This window comes from Sinohyriopsis cumingii, chromosome 4 (assembly GCF_028554795.1).
Source record: "Sinohyriopsis cumingii isolate HCF-2022 chromosome 4, ASM2855479v2, whole genome shotgun sequence".
Classification (NCBI taxonomy): Eukaryota; Metazoa; Mollusca; class Bivalvia; order Unionida; family Unionidae; genus Sinohyriopsis; species Sinohyriopsis cumingii.
Genome location: NC_142964.1, coordinates 51,973,276 through 51,979,572, shown reverse-complemented (window position 1 = coordinate 51,979,572; position 6,297 = coordinate 51,973,276).

Sequence of the window (6,297 nt, the reverse complement as noted above, 5' to 3'; positions counted from 1 at the left end):
TTTTGTCTCGAAGGTTCTGCAATTGATTTTTTTAGTCAGTTGAATATTAATAATTTATTGCCGATTTTGTTTAGAAAAGAAGAAATAGATAATCATTCAATAATTATTCCACTTCCAGGGCTAATGTGTATGCGGCCATCTATTTTTTGGAGTCCTTGAACACTATTGCAAATAATTTTTATTTGTATTTACTGATTATTTTTCAAGACATCTTTGTCACTCTCTCGTAAACGGCTTTTTGTTCACATTTACTACACATACTTACCTGTCTCGCTTAAATTCATCAGCTATCATCATTCACACTTACTTGAGAAAATTAATCTTCATCAAACATGCAGTATGGCTTTAAAACAGAATAACAGTACGGTAGACGCGTTTTTATAATAATTGTTTTTATTCAAACGCCACGCCATGAAAACACCTCTTATTGCATCTTTATAATTATTATGTTCAATTAGGTAGAAAGGACAAGTCTATGCAAACCTCGTAAAATGAGGAGTGACTGGGAAAATGTTAACGATAATAAGATCTATTTATAGCTCAATGCAGTCATGTGTAAAGCACGCACTTAGACTATTTCAATTGTTCATTTGGGCTTCGTCAAGGAGGAAACCTCTCTCCTTTTCTTTTTTCACTTCATATTAATGATCTGGAAAAAAAATGCATTGCACTCAAATATAGTGCTGGGTATCATTTTAGGAAGAATGTCTTGATATATTTTATTGTGTGCTGATGAAAGGGTAAATATGTCTGTAATGCATTCCAACAAAGATTACTCTCTCTCTCTCTCTCTCTCTCTCAGCCCCCGAGGATTTCTGTGTACACAGGTTTTTATCACCATTACTCATTCATTTATTCATCTATTTATGCAAACATGTATTGTATGTGAATTATCTATTGTATTAACTATGCGCTTTTTGTATGGATCATTAAGCAATATCTGGGTATTAGAAACTACCTGCTGCATAAATACGAAGATTTGTGTCGACAACACCTTAGATGCCGCTCTTATGGATTGCTTTGAAGATGATGTCATTCTACAATCATCATTCAAAGATGACGACGCAACTTTAGTCATCATTCACAGATCACTACATCACTACAGTCATCAATCAGAGATGACTATGGCACTACAATCATCATTCAGAGATGACAACGCCGCTGCAGTCATCAGTCAGAGATGACCACACCAGTACGGTCATCATTCAGAGATGACTATGACACTACAATCGTCATTCAGACATGATGACACTACAGTTATCATTCAAAGATGACTATGACTGCCATCGTCATTCAGAGATCACTGATTCTACATTCCAGAAATTATTATGATGATACAATCGTCATCCAGAAATCATGGACACTATATTCGTCATTCAGAGATCGCTATGATATACAGTCATAATTCAGAAATTGTACGGACACTATATTGTTTTTAAAGGACAAAGATATCCATTATAACAAAAAGGGATTGATAAGTATGCAAAATAAATCAACTTGAATGTTTTCAACTCATCGGTGAATCTTTCTTGCGAAAATTTAAATATATTAGATCATCAATGCATAATTTAGTGTTGAGACTTATAATTAATATCATTCTTCTATTTTGTTGGAAAGAACTTCAATAATTTGCTTTCAAATTACCGCTGGTAATGAACTGAACAAATATTTGATCGTTTCTGTTGAAGACCGTTTTGACAGGTATTCGTTATGGAATGCTCCTAATAGCGCCCTATAATTGAATTTATGATCGCTCGATTTGAATAAGAGAATTCCTCAGTTATTTTATTGACTCGCCCAGACAGTTTATTCTTTATTAAGGCAGATCCTTTCCACTGATCTGAATATTGGTTTACGTTTTGTATTATTGGTACTTCAGCAGATATTCCGGTTGGTCGAAGAATACCTCTAATTCATTTGAAGATATTTTAAATCCCAGTCACTGAAGACCAACATCGATGATTGCTATGGTAACATGTAATGAAATACATGTAAACATTTTTCATTATGCTTATATTAGATACGAAAACGGCAGATGGTATTTTTTATAATTTTATACTGAATTCGATAATGCAAGTAGTAAAAATGAATCACATCGTAAAACAAATAGAAAATAGACAGAAAACGTTTAAGTTCCCAAAAATACGTCATAGTTTTTTTTCAACTGCAGATTATATTGTCATTTTCATTTTGAAAACATACGATTAGGCAATATCTAAATATACGATTAGGCAATATCTAAATATATGATTAGGCAATATCTAAATATACGATTAGGTAATATCTAAATATACGATTAGGCAATATCTAAAATAAATAAAGATGGGATGGGCACATGCTTGTTTCTAGATTTCTTAACTGTAATGAGATTATAAATAGCTCATTTATATTCAGACATACAGATGGCGGGGTCGAACCCACAACCATTACCAGATTCCTGTATTTCTGGTCATGGTATTTTATGGCCTGTCAACATCAAAAGTCATTTGAGACGAGCGACCTCGAAAGGAAATGAAATGAGTGATGATGGTTCTTCTGACATGCCGTGACGGAGATCGAACCCACGTCTTCAGACGTATGTGGCTTGATATTGCGACGCGCTAAACACTCGGTCATCTGTGATCTGGAGCGCGGTAAGCCACATTTGGACCACAGAGAAATGGTGGCTGATATCTTCCATGTCGAATTATTGTACTATCGAAGCTACAAAGTGACCACCAAATATAATAACTGCACAAGGGCATCAACGATACAACTCAACAAGAGAATAACCTGAGAATACCAGGAAGACAAAGTGACATTTTGGCGCATTGATGTATTGATTTTGGATGGTTGTTGATTTGCTCGTTGCTGAATGGCGCTTTATTGTGTTTCTTGTTTATCGCTTAGGAGCCTTGAATTTGTCGAGTTGTTGTCTTGTCTCTTTGTCGCAACGTTGACTCTTCGTTACGTTGGCAATTTATGCTCGTGATGCCTTTGGGTTTTGCTGTGCTGGCGCTTTGTCGCATCGTCTGTTGTTGACATGCGCATTACATATTATCCTTGATTACTAAACGAAATCAATTTTACATTATATTTCCTCGTATAAGTAACTAGCAAAAGTATACATGTATTTTGGTTAATAGTTAAAGAATTATTCGTTGTACTTCTTTGCATACAGAACGTGTATGAAATTGTATATCTGAAACAAAATGAACGAAACATAACAGTATATTATGATTATTTATTAAATTTTAGTTTATGCACAACTTGATGATCTTGAGTTATTGTAGGTACACATGGCCAGTGTTCCAATGGGATTTGTCTGGTAATGACCATTGAGGGAGGAATTGGTGGTGTGGTAAGAGGATGCAATGCCAAATTATAAGGCATAGTCAGTGGCTAACACTTGGATAGGAGTGTTGTACATGTACTGTGAAAGTGAGAGGCAGACAGGAAATTATGCAATAGACTGTTATTAGCCTCTTACTTGCTGTCTTCATGGAGCTTGTTGGGGGGGGGGGGGGGCATGAGCGGAACTATTCCTACTGGTTGGCATTGGCAGCAGAATTCAAAGAGCCACCAAATTAGAAAATCTTATGTAACATTGCATGATCATATAGAATACCATGTGGTCAGTCAATTCTCTGGTTTTTCAAATGTACATATGACAATAAATGCAGAGTTACACTTCTCTGGCTTTTCAAAGGTACATAAAATGGATTTTGAGTCCCCACATCAAACTTTTATAATAATAATAATAATAATAATAATAATAATAATGCTTTATTTATAGAGGGTGACTCATTAGTCAAGGACTATTCTCCCTTGAGGCCATCTTAAGGATCTTTGCTGGCCCACCACCACCCCAGGCACCACCCAGATTTAGAGTCTCTGCATCAAACTTTTCTTAGGGATTTGTGCTGGCCCGCCACTCCTCCCCCCCCCCCCCCATCACCACTGATTAATGGATACATCTTGGATTGTGTTCTTACGCTATTCATGCGTATGGGGCTGCGATGGGATAGAATATTTTTCTCCCAATCGGACACTCGTATGCTAAACTCATAACGTAAAAAAATTTCATTTGCAGTTTTACTTGAGCTGGGATCAGCTCAGAATATACTGTAATGTAGGGATCAGCCTAGCACCAATTCTATTTGAGCTTGCCTCAGCCCTCAGCCCAGAATACACTAATGCTGGGATCAGCCAAGCACCAATTGGGAATCAGTCTTTCACACTGAGCTGGGATCAGCTTAGCATTGGGAAAATGACATCTTTACATGTGATAACACAGCAAACTGACAAAGCGACAAAGCAACAACGTAGCAGCCCAGCAAAAATCAGGATCCAATTCGAAACAACATAGCGACAAAGCAACAAAATAACACTATTGCTTTCTCATCCTAGCTTTGTTGGTTTGAGGCGGCGGGGGTGGGTAGGTGTGTGAGCATTTTGACGGGTTGTCGCTTTATCGTGTTTGTACGACCTAGTGGTTAGAGTGTCCGCCTCGCATGCGGGAGGTCGCGGATTCGAACCCCGGACGAGTGATACCAAAGACTTATAATAATATCCTGACAGCTGCCGCGCTAGGCGCCCAGCAATAAGAGGTAAGTGTTAGGACTGGTCGGCATGGTGTCAGGATAAAGTGACTGGGTGGGACATCATGCTACATGTCTGCGGCATGATGCCCCAGTGCTAAACATCACTATAAACTGCAACACATCTGTCATCGTAGCGATATGACTGTAAAATTGTTAAATGTACGTTAAAAATCCAACACACACACACACACACACACACACACACAACTTTGTTGCTTCGCTGCCGCGTCTATGCTACATCACGACATAGCAGAAATCGGACTCAATACGGAGCGCACACAATATACAATGAAAGCTTGCTTGCTAACCGTCTTGAAAGTCTGAGCATACTGGACAATATACAGTAAAAATATTATGCCACTGGAGCTGTGGGCTAAAACCATTAAAGTCGTGGTATACAATATTTAATTAAACATTTTGACCCTATCTTAGTTTGCCAGATGTAGACATGGTCACAAATTGTATGAAATAATTCAGCTATGCATAATTTAAGTTAAGATGCAGTAGATGTATCAGTCTGCTTTTTATAGATATAGATCTAATGCATTAAGCAGTAGAAGTTCATTAGGCAATTCCGAAAGCAAGGGTGCCTCGAAATCTCGCTATCGAAGATCAAGCAATTCTAATATGTTTCGACGGGTGTTACTGGTAACCACGAGTAACAGTTGTGTTTTAGCTACAACAGTGCAAGGGAATGATGGTATTTAGTGTGACGTTTTGTGACTCTTAAGGTTAGCGAAATTGAGATACAAGGAAATCACGTTATTGTATCTCATTGTATCACTAAAAGAATAATAATAATGCATCGTAAAAATTACATTTGAGAAATTAAATGCATAATGTATTTTTAGTGTGTGTATATGTGTGTGCATGTATATATGTTGTGTGTATGTATGTGTGAATGTATGTGTGTGTATATGTGTGTGCATATATATATATATATATATATATATATATATATATATATATATATATATATATATATATATATATATATATATATATATATATATATATATATATATATGTGTGTGTGTGTGTGTGTGTGTGTAGCTGGGTGGGACATTGTGGGCCTTGCTAACAACAATCGTCGATTGATAATCCTCTAGTGTCGTTTCCATTGTAATCTGGACCCGCATATCTAATATATTCAGGATAAACCTGTTTTATTAACAAGAAAACAGGATTTGAAAGAACAATTTTTTGTCGATAAATTTAGAAGTAATCAAAATTTTGAACATTTACTTTCTGTTGTATTCAGCATTTATTAATATTTCTTAAATAGGCCAGGATAGCAAGATATTGAAACAGAAATCATTAATAATTAGAATTAAAATTGAACTAGTTCAAATAAGTGAGGATTCACATGTTTGTGCGTAGAAAAAATGCTTTGTGATTTTATTTGTTTTTGTATGAAGCCATTTACTCTTGGTCTCTGAAAGGTTATATGCCTTTCAAAACGCTGGTTCGTTGATTACTCCAGTTTCCGCTCTTTAATTTGGATTTAAATATCTTAAAATAAATCACTTAATTCTCCTGTTTCTGCTCTTTAATTTGGATTTAAATATCTTAAAATAATCACTTAATTCTCCTGTTTCTGCTCCTTGTTCAATCAACACTCAATACTTAATTCCAAAGAATTATCCTTAAGCGTTTTGTGTAGCTATTAGGACAGAATTTTTTAGTACAAGTAAAAAGATTGAAAAATTCCTCT